This window comes from Lepus europaeus, chromosome 1 (assembly GCF_033115175.1).
Source record: "Lepus europaeus isolate LE1 chromosome 1, mLepTim1.pri, whole genome shotgun sequence".
Lineage (NCBI taxonomy): Eukaryota > Metazoa > Chordata > Mammalia > Lagomorpha > Leporidae > Lepus > Lepus europaeus.
Genome location: NC_084827.1, coordinates 44,308,152 through 44,323,447, shown reverse-complemented (window position 1 = coordinate 44,323,447; position 15,296 = coordinate 44,308,152). Strand labels below are relative to the sequence as shown.

The 15,296-nt window shown below is 44.4% G+C and overlaps 1 protein-coding gene and 1 pseudogene across 1 annotated transcript in view; one reads left to right on the top strand and one right to left on the bottom strand.

Annotated features, from left to right (window-relative positions):
* RELN (reelin) overlaps positions 1-15,296 on the top strand; it is a 581,586-nt gene that overhangs the window by 82,613 nt on the left and 483,677 nt on the right. The gene's annotated exons all lie outside the window — the stretch shown is intronic.
* Positions 5,280-5,362, bottom strand: LOC133768361 (U4 spliceosomal RNA; annotated as a pseudogene).

Below are 15,296 nucleotides of genomic sequence, written 5' to 3'. Positions count from 1 at the left end.
CTTTCATTTGGAGATCAGTCAGGGGTCAGTATGGAGGACAAACTCTAGGGCCCAGGAATGGATTTGGAAAGTCTACTCTGTGGTTAAAGAGAGGTTATGCCGAGGCGTGTGAGGCGTCCCGGTGCAGGCTGGCACGGGCAAAAAGAAGGAGCTGTACGAGGAGGGCTGAGACTCGGGGCCGTGTGCCTCGGCCAAGGTTCACCTCTCTAAGCTTTACCCCCTTGTCTAAGAAAATGATGATGATAGTGGTCCCCGCGTCATGAGATGCCCGCTTTATCCTCAGGGTGAAAGCAGGTGAATTATGTAAAGCCCTCTGCACAAAGAAAACACTCAGTAACTTTCACTATAGTTATAGGAAAGGTCTTAAAAAAATCTCATGGAAAATTTATATGCATATTTTAAAAATATCATGGATTTTTTCTTTAACATCAAAATAAACTGATCTTTCCTTTCCATTTTCTATGAACTTTTTGAAGGACCCCCCCCCCCCCTCCAAATCTCAGTAAGCGAAGCAGCCAATTTCCTTTGTCTGAGGTTTGCATGCCCTTCCTGGGGACAGGGGACTAAAGGCAGTTCTGATGTGTGTTAGTCTGGGGTATGCATGTCACGATGGTTTGAGAGGACTTAGCTCCATTCAGTAAGTTTCGTGTGTCGATTTGTGGTCTTCAGGAAAGTCACTGAAGACCATTCATGTGTGAACAGATTTTTGAAGGATTGCACAAAATGCATGTATCCCATTGCCGCAGATTTTTATCTAGTAAGACAAACAACATTTAGAACAATTGTTAGAAATTATGTAAGAAATTCAGGCTTCAAGACCTTTCCCACAGTGGCTTTCCAAGCTGTAAAAAGGTGGTTTTGACTTGAATTAGAAAGCAGTTTGGTGATCGTAAATTGCACCTAGAATATCCCTGCCATCATTGTCAGGCCCACATCATACGTCTCAGGGTCCAACGAAGCTTCTGAACGTGGGTAGAACTTAGGATAATTGGACATCCAGAACCAAATGCTCAGGTTACCCACAAGCAACTTGGCATTTTACAGGACACGGTTTTTCGTATGTTCAATAGACAGCTGAGACCTTTTTAAAGTCATTTATGTTAGTAAATAATTTTATGTGATGGGGTAAATAACTTTAACATTTAATAATTTTTTGAGTATTGTTAGAGTTAATCTTCATAAATAAAGTTTTGAATGGGGAGCAGGGGATAACATATGATAAAATGGCCAATTTTGGAAGAAAAGTTAGTATGTTGATATTTGATTTAGATTCAGCATATCCCTTTCAATTTAAGAACAAAATGCAAAAGTTTTAATTTGGCCAGGGTGCAAGTTGGAAAGTACAGGAAACTTACAGAAGGTAAAACCGCAAAGAACTGCTGCGTGTTGGTGGTTAAGTAGTTACAGTAGGATCAGGCGGAAGTGATATGGCATTCTTCGATCGAGAACAAAAGAGTTATTGAATACATAATCCATCTTCAGTGCCTCATGTTTTTAATGGAATTCTAAGTAAATACAGTGGTGTAATGTTTTCCCAACATATCACAGGATTAGTGAGTGATGTGTTCGCTGTGAGAACTAAGACAAAGTAAAGCAATTACTTGAGACTAAATAAGTACTTCGAGAAGTTTTTTCTGCCTAGATTGAATTTTAATTCTGATAATTACACTAAAGTATTGTCACTCTCCTTTGAATGTAAGATACACATACGATCAGCCAAACTATGATTATAATTATTCCTAAAATACCATTGTAGAAATGTAATTCCAATAACATAACTGCAGCCTTTTATGTAAAAGCAGAATTCTTTAAAATGCATGCCTCACTGACCAAAAATAGGCAAATGCCTAATAGCTCGAAATACATTAAAACAATAGCTATGCAAAAGATGTCCCTATGCCAGCCCTGCCTGATTTGAAATACCTCATTTTGCTTGTCAGTATAAGAAAGCACACTGCCCTGGGGAAGTGTGGTGTTTAATTATGGATATCTCTTTGTGCAGTCCAGAAAAACAAATGCTTCCTTCTTGTCTCTGCCTTTGAATTCCAGCTCAATCATGTAAATCTTGGAGGCTCACTGTGGTCTTCAGTGAGGGTCTGTTGGAATATGCTTTCATGCAAAATTATTCTTCTAAAATGCAATTTTACTCAATACTTAGTATGCTGGCTCTAAAAGCTAGAGATGTTACTCAGTTTTTAATACTCTGGTTCTAAAACCTGAGATTCAGTTTCATAATTCCGGTGAGTAGCGGCCTCATTTCATTTTGTTAATCCTCATATGAATTTACCTTTTTTTTTTGTGGATTTGTTGTTTGTCCACATTTTGTTCAGCTAATCACCCATTTTATCAATTTTTCACTTGTAATTTTGTAATTTCTGTCTATATCACTTCCTTTTCTTTCTGTAATAGTTAGGCATCCTAGATCCAGTCATTTAAGTAGCAGAACTTTGGAAATGGTGAGATTTGATGAAATCAAAGTTTGGAGGAGAAATACAGTAAATAGAACCAGAATTTTTTTTCTTTCAAATATTTTACTCTTAAAAATCAGTGAATTGCATTTTACTAGCAAATGAACAATTAAGATAAAAATTAGTATTTTCCACACTATCTTTAAAATACAGAATCATTAAGATTTGATTTTTTTCCCAGTGTGATCTGACACTCTCAGCAAATAGGACAGGGGAATACAAAGCAAATTTTTAAGTGTTTTAAGAAAGACTTCACATTTTGGTAAATGTTAAATAGGTTAGTAAAAGTATGTGCTTGACTTGTGGATTTAGAATACATGTTGGAGTTTTATTGCTAGGATGCAAGTGTTTTCATGGGTTTTATTCTGACTTAATTTCCTTTGAGGTGGTATTTTTAATTTACATTGTAGTCAAAGGCTTAATGCACAAGTAAAAAGTAAAAAAAAAAATCATAGTTGAGCATGAAAATAAGTGAGGGTTATAAACAGTAATCAAAGATGTTCAGCTTCACTCATATAAAGTACTTTTTAAAATAGTCACAAAGTCGTCAAAGCTATTGCTATTTAAATACAGGGTCTACTTAAGTGAACTTTTGGTTATCCTTCAATGAAGACTAAGTAGATTGGCACAGTGGTTAGGGTGCCCCCCTTGGGGCACGGGCATGGCATATGGAGTCCTGTCTTCACACCAGATTCCACCTTCCTGCTGGTCTGCACCCTGGGAGACAGAAGGCCATGGCCTTGGTGAATGGGTCATTGCCACCCACATGAGAGACCTGGGTTCAGTTCCTGGATTTTGGGGTAGTGAGCCAGTGTATGGGAGCTCTCTGGCCAGCTGGCTGTGTCTCTGCTTCTAAAATGAATAAAATAAATAAATTAAACATTTAAAAATAATTTTTAAATGTCTAACCAAAAAAAAATAAACACCTAAGTAGGATCTTTTACAGCTTTGCTGATTATCAGCAGGACCCTGGGTCCCCCGAGCATTCGCTGCAGTTCACTCCTAGGTGTCCTGTGTGTGGGAGACTGTGAGACCCACATGTTATGAATGCTATGAATGTAAGCCCATACTTAGGGCTTGCTGTCTGTAAACTAGCAATTTCATTAAATAAGGTCCCAAAGAAAAGTGATATTTATTTGCTAGCCTAAATGAAGCTAGCACTTTCCCCCCGAATAATCGAGTTAAATTTATTTCATCTGTCTCTTTCCAAAGACATGCAGTTTAAACATCCTTGAGGAATTAAAAGGCGTGACCTTTTATTGGGTCTGGTAAATGATCTCTAATTAACAGGAAGACTCTGGGTTAATTAAACAAATTACTCTAGTTGGTGGTACAAAGAACAGAGCTGATGAGATGAAGCTGCCATTAATTTTCCCTATTTACAGGGTATTAATCTGTGGTTGTTCTTCATTCATCCCACGTGGGTAGTGCAGCATTATCTCCACTAAGAAATAATTTTATCCAGTTTGTATTTGACACATGACAAAACTTCAGGATTATTTTCTAATTCCTGAGTAATTAACTTGAGAGGAATCACCACTGGGGTAGTAGGCATGATAAATGTATAGTGGTGGCATTAATCAGTCAAGGAACTGCTGATACAGATGTTCAGGGGCATGGGATTTGGGCCAGTTCGGGTGAGTTGTCAGAGAAAGGCAGCTAAGTGCAGTGATTCATTGCTGGACCTCTGGGGTTAGGCAGCTGGGGTTCTGCACCCTGCCCTGCATCTCGCTAACTTGAGCAACATGTTTGCCTTCTCCAAGCCTCAGCATTTGCCCTTGAAAAACTAGGATAACAACAGTGCCCAGTTCACAGAATCCTTCGGTGGGTTAAAAGAGATTATCCATTTCAGTGCCTGGTATATTATGTGCTCAACGGGGCATTATTTAAAGACTCAGAAAGAAGTGGAAACTCTTTCTTTGGGAAGAGCTATAGAATGACAAGATGATGCAAGCGGCAGAGGTTGGCTAATCCTCTGCTTGCGGCACCGGCTCCCCGGGTTCTAGTCCCGGTTGGGGTGCCGGTTCTGTCCCGGTTGCTCCTCTTCCAGTCCAGCTCTCTGCTGTGGCCCAGAAAGGCAGTGGAGGATTGCCGTAGCGGCCATTTCGGGGGTGAAACAACGGAAAGGAAGACCTTTCTCTCTGTCTCTCTCACTGTCTAGCTCCGCCTGTCAAAAATAAATAAATAAATAAAATAAAAAAATAAATAAAAAGGAGGGAAGTTGACCTTAACGGGCAGGGTATGCACCCAGTTTCTTACCTGTAGAGTTTAGAACCGGGTTGGACTCCCTCAGAACCTGGCTCAGCCCTTATCCCTGATACACAGGTGGAGATAGGACTTGGGAAGAGCCAATGGGGCTATTGCACGAGAAAGTATCAGTATGAGGAATAAAACCAGGTGTTCAGGCATCACACCCAATTTTCAGATACTTTAAAAAACGTAACTCACATATTATAAAATTTATTATTTTTGAATACACTTTTCTGTGATTTTCAGTATATTTACAAGGTTGCTTAATTAATCCCAATATCTTATTCCAGAACAGTTTCTTCCCCTCCCACAGAAACACGTACACATTAGCAATCATTCCCCATCGTCTCTGACAGCTCCTTGCACCTGCTTAGCTGCTATCTGCCTATTTTGGACATCTCACATACATGGAATCATATGACATGTGGCCTTTGGTGCCTGGCTTCCACTGAGTATAATGTCTTCAAGGTGCATCGTGTTGCAGCATGAATCTGTGGTTTACTTTTTTATGGCTGAATAATATTCCACTGTGTGCTTATATCTCTTTTTGTTGAATGGATTTATATTTGGGAAAAGTTTTCAATTAGCAATAATCGCGCCTCGGATAAACCTCATTGGCTACGATACTGCCACTGCGCAAAGCTGAATGGATTTATATTTGGCCATTAACAGATTGTTAAAAGAAGCTAGACTGAGCATATGGGAAAATAAAATGAAGGAAAGTTGAAGGGAAAGCCAAGGAATAAGATTATCAGATTTTTTAAATACTCATCCGTGCCTGCAAAACCTCTGAGGATTAAGATTGCTTAGCCAGTTCTAGAATGTAGACCTGGAAATCGAGATGGGTTTCCGCTTGGCCTTCCCTTCTTCCTTTCCTGCCACTCGGGAGGAGAGGCCGTGGGAGCATGTTTCCACCCTAACCGTTTTGCCTCCATTTAAACCGTGAGCTACACAAGCCCAGCTGAAGCAGATTTATTAGCATGGGATTTGGATGGAGGCTCATCAATCCCAGTCCAGCTCTTCCTGAGCTGGATCCAAGGTACAAGTAAACACTTGGGAACTATGGGCAGCCATCCTCCACGGTGGCTCAGAGGAGTCTCGTGCAGAGAGAAGACAAGGAAACCCAGAAGCCTTCCAGACTCTGCTATTAGGCTTTTTTGGGCTCAGGTTCAGATATCCTTGGGTTCTAAGAAATGATGATAAGAATAGCTACCATTGCCAAGCACTTGCGATATTCTAGGGTGTTAGTGTTCCTGCTGGCTGTCCTCCTGCCTCCTTGGCTGAGCCTTCTTAAGCCCGTCCTCTGTCCCTCTCTGGCATCCCCTCCTCTGTGCACCCCTGTCTTCTTTCCTCTCCACCAGCCACCTCCAACGAATGACTGAATTTCCTGATTTAGAAACCTGTTTGCCCCTGTGAGAACAAGGAGACGATCCAGCCACCTCCACTCATGACACATACCACGTGTCACTTTGAGCAGCGTGACTAGTCACTGAATGAATAATCCTATAGAGTTCTTAGAGACATTTATCATTATTTATTTACTTATTTTGACAGGCAGAGTTAGACAGAGAGACAGAGAAAAAGGTCTTCCTTTTCCGTTGGTTCACCCCCCAAATGGCCACTACGGCCAGCACACTGTGCTGATCCAAAGCCAGGAGCCAGGTGCTTCCTCCTGGTCTCCCATGCGGGTGCAGGGCCCAAGCACTTGGGCCATCCTCCACTGCACTCCCGGGCCACAGCAGAGAGCTGGACTGGAAGAAGAGCAACCAGGACAGAATCTGGCGCCCCAACCGGGACTAGAACCCGGGGTGCCCGCACCGCAGGTGGAGGATTAGCCTAGTGAGCCGCGGCGCCGGCCATTAGAGACATTGTAGGGTGTGTTACTGCTAGAGTTGCCTTTAGTAAAGGCAACTAGTGTGTGGGCGAGTGTATGGACAAGGGCAGCTGTAGGGGGAGGGAGAATGCTCTAAATCTACATATGAACTCTCCTGTACATGCATTTTAAACTACACAAACATACACCAGTCTTACCACCCAGAGCTCTGGGGATATTCATCCCAGCTACCATTGTGTCCCTTCTTCTCCTGCAGGTGGTGGGCACCAGTGTTTTCAGATAGGATGGTGATTGGTTGTCTTCTATAAATCAGGGGGCTAGAAAGAACTTGGAGAGTCCAGTGCAGCCCCATCACAACTAAGTTTTATTGCAGCTCACATCTCCCCAGAAGTGGCAACTCTATAATTGCTTGGAAACAGATCCTAAAATTATATCAGGGTAGATGATCAAGGAGGATTTTTTTTTTGTATTAAGGTGTAACTCCTTCCTTTAACTTTAGTATTGTTCTCATATAACGTCTCATATGATTTAAAGTGGTAAATGTTTGTTAAAAAGTAATTACGTCACTTGGGTCCTTGCCACCCATATGAGAGACCTGAGTTGAGTTTTTGGCTCTTGGCTTTGGTCTGGCCCAGTCCTGGCTGTTCTGGGCATTTGAGGAATGAACCAGCAGATGGAAAACATCTCTTTACCTTTCAAATAAATTAAAATAAACAAAATTTTAAGTTAATTGTTATGTTTTTCTTATGCAAAAGCAAAGAACAAATAAAGCCATACTTCACATAAGACCTGCTTTCCAGCTCCTTAATATTCACCTAGCAGTTTCCTTTGGACACCACAGATTCTAGGGAAGTGAATTTAACAGAAATAAGCTCACACTTTGAGCTTATGCAGAAGCTTATGCAGAAGCAGCTCCGTAAAAATGAATTAGCATCAACACTGTTCTAGATAGAGGAAATCAGCCCAGAGACCACTGCAGGTGCCTTAAAAATGCAGGTACCCGGGGTGGGCATTTGGCCTAGCGGCCAGGATGCCACTGTCCCACATCCATATAGCAGTGTCTGGGTTTGATACCTGGCTTGGGCTCTGGACTCCAGCTTCTCACTAATGGACATTTTGTTAAAATTCTCCCAGTTGGTATTAATTCACTTGTGAAGAGCTGCTTAGTCTTGGCAAGGCATAAGCTCATTTCTGTTATTCAAGAAGCCATTCACCCTGATGACTGAGCGGGAAATGAGTAAGGACATAGCCGCAGGTCACTGGGAGGGCACTTTCTTCCTCGCCAGAGTTCAGCAGAAGAATCCTGGAAAGGAAGTGTCTGTAAATGCCGTGTTGTCTCTCCCAAGATAAAACTGGTATTGGGAATACTTTTCTCTGGCTGTCTTCAGCAAAGCTGGGGTGGGGGTGGGGTGGGGACAGCAGTGGGGAACAGTGAGTCTCGGCTGATAAGAGGTGCAGAACTTCTCTGAGGGTGACCCTGCACAGAGTGAGCCAGGCTGTCCGCTGTTAACAGGGCACAAGATCGAAGGTGACGTTCCAGGCATGAGCTTCAAAGCTGGGCTCTGACCTAGCAGTCATTTTCCTGGGCTTGTGGCTTACTTCTGAGGGTTTCCAGTTCTTTTCTTGGTTTGCAGATAACGATAAATGGATTTATGTTCTGTGTTCACAGAAATTGACTTGGCAGTTGAATCTCAGAAAAACGGACAATGATTTTATGCAGTTATTAATTTCCAGAAATAATTCTGCCAATTATCTTTGACTTTTTTTTTTTTAAATCAGTGAAGGTACATTCTTAGCATCTCCTGGGAAATAGTTCTGGCTGAAACATATGCCGTGGGCTCCTCACCCATGTAGTGTGGTTCCACTCCGCTGTTCTGTGCTGTAGCTTTATTCACTCTGATGCTGGGTTTTCCATTTAGCCTAACAGACGTGTAGGCTGCTCTCCGAGGCGAGCACAACAACTAAATTACTGTTTTCTGGACTCTGAATGTCTGACTCGTTCGTGTGGGAGTTGCCATCTTGGAAAACAGAAGAGCAAAAACGCTGTGACTATTTCGGTAGAAGTTCAGACGACTCTCCCTCTCCGCTTCTCGCCCTGCTTGTTTGCCTCCATCAGAACCAGGCTGCTGTGATCAGCTGGCTGATGATGTTATTTCTGGTCTCCTTCAGAAAAGTTCCTCTCCACGTGAACTCAAGTAAATAGCGAACCAGAAGTAAAAGCAGTGTAGCTATCAGAGATCGGATTCAGGGAAGACGTTTTGTTTTGCCCTTTAATTGTTTTCTTTTAAAGTGATTATCCACACTCTGACAAGAGTCTTTTTTCCACCGGATTTTAAACTCATGGGATTGGATAGCATTTCCTCACAATAATAACTTAAAGGGTGAATCTGTTACCAATAAAAGAAAAACTCACTTGGGGTTTGGCTTTCTGTTCTAGGGCCTTAGACAGAGGGCTAGAGCTTGAATGTTGATGAGGGTGATGAACTTTGTCCCTAACCTGCCCCGTTTCCCCCTTTCTTTGTTCTTCTTCCCCTTTCAGCAAGGAACTGCTTTCAGTCACACCTCAGAACAGATTTTAGACTTCTGTGTAACTAGCAGGTTTTCCCATACTGTGCTTCTTGCAAACATTAGTGTCTCATGTTACGCTAATAGGTCTAACATGGAAAGCTCAGAATTTCTGGTCAAACAGTGCTTTTTAGAGTCTTAATTTTGTTGTTGTTGTTGTTGTTGTAGTTTTGAAACATAATTCAGGATTTTGTGTACAGTTCACCAGTTCTTGGCATATTCAGTGTTATGTAGCCATCACCACTAATTTGAAAACATTTCAGTGCCAGATCTCAGCCCTTCTAAGCCCCTGGAACCAAGAATCTACTTTCTGTCCCTGGATTTGTGTCGTCTGGACCTTTCACACCAATGGGATGGTCCAGTAACAGGGCCTTTGAGCTGACTTATAGACTTACACTGATGCTGAGTTTTGCATTTGGCTTCCACACTCAGGTGCCTTCCAGTTCGTCCACGCTGAAACACAGATTAGTCCTCCATGCTCACTTGTGGCTGAGGAAATCCCACTGTATGGATATTTCCTGTTTTATTGACCTCTGGAATCCACTGATGGGCCTTTGCATTGTTTCTAGTTTTCTCCACTCTGAGTGGCGTCCCTGTGAACCTTCATATAGAAATTTTGTGTAGGAACATGTTTTAGATTCTCTAGGGTGTGTACCAGGGAATAGAATTGTTAGATCATGTGGTCATTCTCTTTAAATTTTTGAAGAGTGGCCAAACTGTTTTCCATGACGCTGCACTGTTTTGTATTCCCACTAATAATGTGTAGGAGTGTTACCAGAGAAATTGCAGGGTTCTTGTCTTCGTGCAAGAAACAATTCAGGCGTGAGACATAGAGTAGTGGGAGGTAAAATAGCAAGGTTTATTAGAGAAGGGACATCCGTAAGAACGGATGGGCACCTCTCCAGACAGGACCTGGGAGAGAGTGCCGTCACTCGGAAGGGGGGGGGAGCAAGGTTACATGTTGAGAGGAGAGATTACACCTGGCCAGACCAGGCGGGCAGCTCAGCAGAGAGGCAGAGGGCTGAGCGCGCAGTCCAGTTGAGGCTGGGGGTTTTTAAGGAGATGGGTCTTGCTTCCCCACCTCAGCTCCTCTTGGAACAAAGGGCTTTTTGGATGTAAGTAGAAAAACAAAGGACTTTATGGATGCAAATGTTATCAGACAGGAGGAAGGGAGCAGGGTGTTTGAGATGCAGATACTGGGCTGCACCTGGGAGATTGTGGAAGATTGTCAGGCAGAAGGGGTTGGGACTTCCACCTGGCAGGTTATCAGGTAGCAGGAGGCAGGGCAGGATGGGAACTCTGGGCTGTCCCTGAAACATTGTCAGGATGACTTTGAGATGCAGAGGCATATGCTGGACATAGATGTCTTCTCTTTAGGCCTTTATGTCACACACACATAAGCTCATAACTGACTTGCTACCTAACATTCTCCCCTCAAGAGGTAATACCCAAAATTCTTCTTTGGGATTATGGGTGGAGTTCCGTTTTTTGTAACTTCTTCAAAGCTGGCATGTGGGCGTCGAGGGGGATTTGGGTATTTCCTCTTGCTGTCTGTCTTATGGTGTGCAACAGTGGCCTTGGAAAGACTGTCCTGCTTGGTCCAGAGGGCTGCTCAGGTCATCCAGTGGAATGGGCTGGAAGCCTTGTCTGATGACCATTTGGAGTTCGACAGCTTTTATTCTGTTAGAGACAAAACAAACAAGGGCATTAAAAACATAAGGTCCAAAGAGAAGCAGCAAGATTACAGAAGTTATTGTGCCAAGGAGAGGAAATAGCCAGGATTTCCATGACCAGATGTCAGGCCAGAAATCCCAACCCTGCTTGGCCTGGCCCTGGAGATGCTCGGCTTTTTTCAGGAAAAGTACAAATTTGGGTTTGTACCTGTCCAGTCTGATTGACCCAGAGACAACATTTTTCCTGGAACATGGCACAGATACCTCTCGGAGCAGCAGTTAGCATGTTTAATATATTTTTTTTATAACCTGTTGTGACTTTCACACACCTTTTTCAACTTACTTGAAACATTTCATTATTTCCATTTCAATCTAGAGTAAACTAGCCATCAGGATAAAGTCATTCTTACAAACCACGTCCTTTCCTTATTAAAAAAACTCTTTCCTTCTAACCTTCATTACCAAGAACACTCTTTCCTTTTTAACCTTCCTTACCAAGCACACATTTTTATACTTGTGATGTTTTTTATAGAGTCTGGTTGGCTCTCTCTACCTTACCGGAAGACTGAGGTCTCCATGCAGAGTGAAGGGGTGGGTTATTCCTAGGGCCTTACAAATCCCTTGTGTAGTCTGGGAGATGAAGGAAGACCCATTGTCGCTTGGTAAAGATTTTGGGAGACCAAAGCATGGAATAACTTCCTTCAGGAGAGTTTTGGTCACTTCCTGAGCTCTTTTAGTTCTGGTTGGGAAGGCTTCTACCCATCCAGTAAAGGTGTCTATAAGTACAAGCAGGTACCTATAGCCTTGACAGAGTGGCATCTGTGTAAAATCTATTTGCCAGTCTTCCCTGGAGTAAGTTCCCTTTTGCTGTATAGACCCCTGGGAGTTATTTTCTCATGTCCTTACCTAGTTTTAGAGCTCTGGTTAAGTGATTAGTTCTGCTAACTGAGCAAAAGTTCCTGGGGGCAGAGCACGCTTCAATGATGTGCCATGCTGTAACTGTTGCATACCCTGAGAAGCAGGTTCCATCTGACAAAGCTGCTTCCATCTGTGAGCCAAACCTCATCTGCGTTAGTCAGGGGGCTGTCTCTTAGGTCCCTTCTACTGGCATAGATCAAGTCTGTAGTCTAAGTACAGGAGTGGAGGGGACCACCTTCCCCTGGAACTGGCATTAAAGTAGCTGGGTTTATAGGAGAGCAATGCCTTATTTTTACCTGAGGGTTTTCTAGAAGGAGGACCTGATATTTTAGTATTTTACTATCTGTGAGCCAGTGAAAGCCCTTTTGCTCTAATAGAGAATTTATTTGATATGAGGTATAAAGGGCGATATCTTGCCCCAGTGTAATTCTAGATACCTCCTCTGTCAGCAAGGCAGCTGCTGCCATTGTCTTTAGGCAGTGAGGCCATCCTTGTGCAACCATGTCTAAGTTTTTAGAAAAGTAGCACACAGGTTGCTTAACAGGTCCCAGATCCAGAGTTAACCCTCCTAAGGCGACTCCCTGCCTTCCAGTGATGTACAGCTGGGAGGGTCTCTCTGGGTTTGGCAGTCCTAGCACAGGGGCTTTAGTCATAGCATCCTTTAGCTGAGCAAAGGCTGTGGTTTGCTCTTTCCCCCAAAGGAGGGGGCTCTGCTTTGGCTGTCTGTCAGCCTGGTTTAGGAACTGTGCTATTTCCCTGTATCTAGGAACCTGTAACCTGATAGAGAAAAGCTGGGACTGCCTGGAGTTTACAGAAGTGGGAATTTGCTGAATGGCCCATATCCTCTCTGGGGCAGGTTTTCTCTCCCTAGGGGAGAGGACAAGGGTTAAATAATTAACACTCTAATGGACTAGCTATGCTTTGTTTTCCTTTGGGAACCTAGTAGCTAGTTTTGCTAGGAAGTTAAGCCAATGTACAAGACTAGAGTCTCAGGCTGGGAAAGGAGATAGACTAACAAATTATTTACATTTAACCATCTATATTATGGATTATCGTGCACCCCCCCTCAAGAGATAGGCCCTTTAAGTCCTCAGTGAGGACCTGTCCAAGTAGGTGCAGGACTATCTGAGTTAGCTGTTATTGAAAGCCCTGTTTTTAGGAACTGGCAGGGAGGGCTTTTTAAGCTTAACACTATTGGATAGACTTTTAAGGCCTGGCTGGGTGTGTGAGGCCCAGACCTATCCATTGGGGTGTTGGGAGAGAATTGAAAGAGATGCAAATCTCCTTTGAGGGAGGCACCCTGTTGACTTGCATTACATGGCTAGACTAGGAGGAGAGCTGAATAGGAGGCTGATAGAAATAGGCAACTTGCATTTTACTGACCCTAGGCCATCCCCTCAACAGCAGTGGCTGGAGCTAGAAGCTGGGCAGAGGCTGGGCAGAGCCAAAGGCTTTTTAGCTCGGGGCCACAAGGTCTGCGGTTCTGAACCAGGAGTCCTTCGACACCCAGGGCAGTTCCGTGTCCACTGACCTTGCTCTTGGCAGAGCTGACAGAGGCAGTTTCTGTCATGACAGCAGCTTGCCCAATGCCCTGGCTCCTTAGATTGAAAACAGGTGCCGTTTGGGGTGCACTGGCCTTGCTGGGTCTCCTTGACGGCAGATCACCGTGCAGAACAGCTATTGATTGGCCTGTTGCCTATCCTCTGCTGCTAGCTTGTTCCTCCTTCTCCTGGTCTCTAATAAAGTAGACCAAGGAGGCAGCCTCTATGATGTCAAGTCAAGGGGGGTGCTCAACCCAACCCTGATTTTTGGAGATCTTTTTAGTATCAGGGTGAGCTAGAAAAACTATGGTCATGGGCAAATTCTGACACTTAGTATTTTTCTGCTGTTGGACCTCTCAGTAGTAGAGATGCCCACTTGCTCGAGAGGACGCCCAAAAATCCAGACTCCAAACCAGCTGATGCAAAAAGCATGAGGTATTTATTGTACGTTTGCGCAAACGGGCCCCCACCTCAGGCAGTGAGGAGGAGCCTTGAGCGGCAGTTTCACACAGGTTATATAGGCAACGAATTAGCATATTCCTAACGCATGCATAGGATTGGTCAGTTCAGAGGGACCGTTAGCATATGGGAGAATGCTGGCGAAGAATGCTGGTGGAGAGTGCTGGTATAAAATGCAGAGGTGGCACGGGATTGGTTGGTTCGGAGGGACAATTAGCATACCGGAGAATGCTGAGGGAGAGTGCTAAGATGTTACAGGATTGGCCGGTCGCAGTGACATCATAAGTGTGCGCCTAGAGACCCTCCGAAGGGAGGGGCAGCTCTGCTCTGGGCGCGCCCAGAGGTTTCCTGGAGGGGAGGGGCATTTCTGTTCTGGGCGTGCCTAGAGGTTCTCTGAAGGGGATTGACTTTTCCTTCCCAGAGAACGTCCTGCCCGCTAGACTCTGGGGAACATCTAACGTCTTAAGAAGCCCCTGATATTTGCCCAGGCCTAATTTCTTGTCCCTCTCCCTCATAAGGGTCCTTCATTCCCTCCTTTTCTTTTTGCACAGATTTTAATCCTAAAATCTATTGGACCTCGGAGGTCTTTGAAGCTTGACACTGGTACTGTTGAGTCAGCACCCGGGTTTGGATAAGGAAAAGCCTCTCGCGGATAAACTGGAGCAACCTGTTAAGAATACACGAGCCGTCTCGTATAGTAACATTGTGGGTGACATTGCACAAGTGTCGGTGGGACAAGGGAGGATTTTCTACACAAGTACCTTGTCCCGACACCTCTGTAAGAGTGAGACGCGCCCAAAGGGGCAAGAGGCAATTATTTGCCTTTGTAGTGCCATTCCAGGTCCTGGGGACCGCGAGGCCCTCGTAATAAGGTGGACCTGGGGCTAGGCATAGCCAACAGGACTCGGTCAGCTCCAGATTGGTCTGGTTGAGGGCCAGAAAGGCCCCTGTCAAAAGGTTAAACAGCCGCTGTCCGGTTGTACGGGGGCTTGAAGTGTTTGGAGTTAAACTTGCCAAGCTAGGCGAAAGGGTGGCTGGCAAGAGGGGTGGCCTGGGGAGAGCCTGCCTCACTGGAGGGAGGGAACTCTGTTCTTGCTGGACTGGGTTGGGTCCCACTGACTGGGGACTGGGAGCCATACACGCCCCAATAGTTAAGACTATTTTTAGGGATTTTTGTCAAATTATCCTGGTCAGGTACATCCCAGGTATCTAACCCAGTAACCAGTTGACATACGTCCGGGTATAAGGTGGGCCACCATGCCCCGGGGGTATGTAACCCACTAGCAGACCAGGCCACCCGTCCTGTGGAGGAAATTACTTCCCACGTTAACAATTGTGGAGCATGGGGATTGGAAAAACAATGGGGAAAGGCCAGGAACATCACAAATATTAAACAGTTTTTGAAAGTCTTAGCTTGAGTGGGTTCTGAGTGCGCTGGAGCTTCCATTTGGCTGGTCTATCCGGATCCTCGGGGCCCTGGGGAGGTGGTGCTCGCTTCACGTGTGAGGCATGGACCCAAGCAGCGATTCCGTCGACCTTGAGAGCGGTGGGAGTTGTCAACAGCACAGTGAAAGGGCCTTTCCACCGG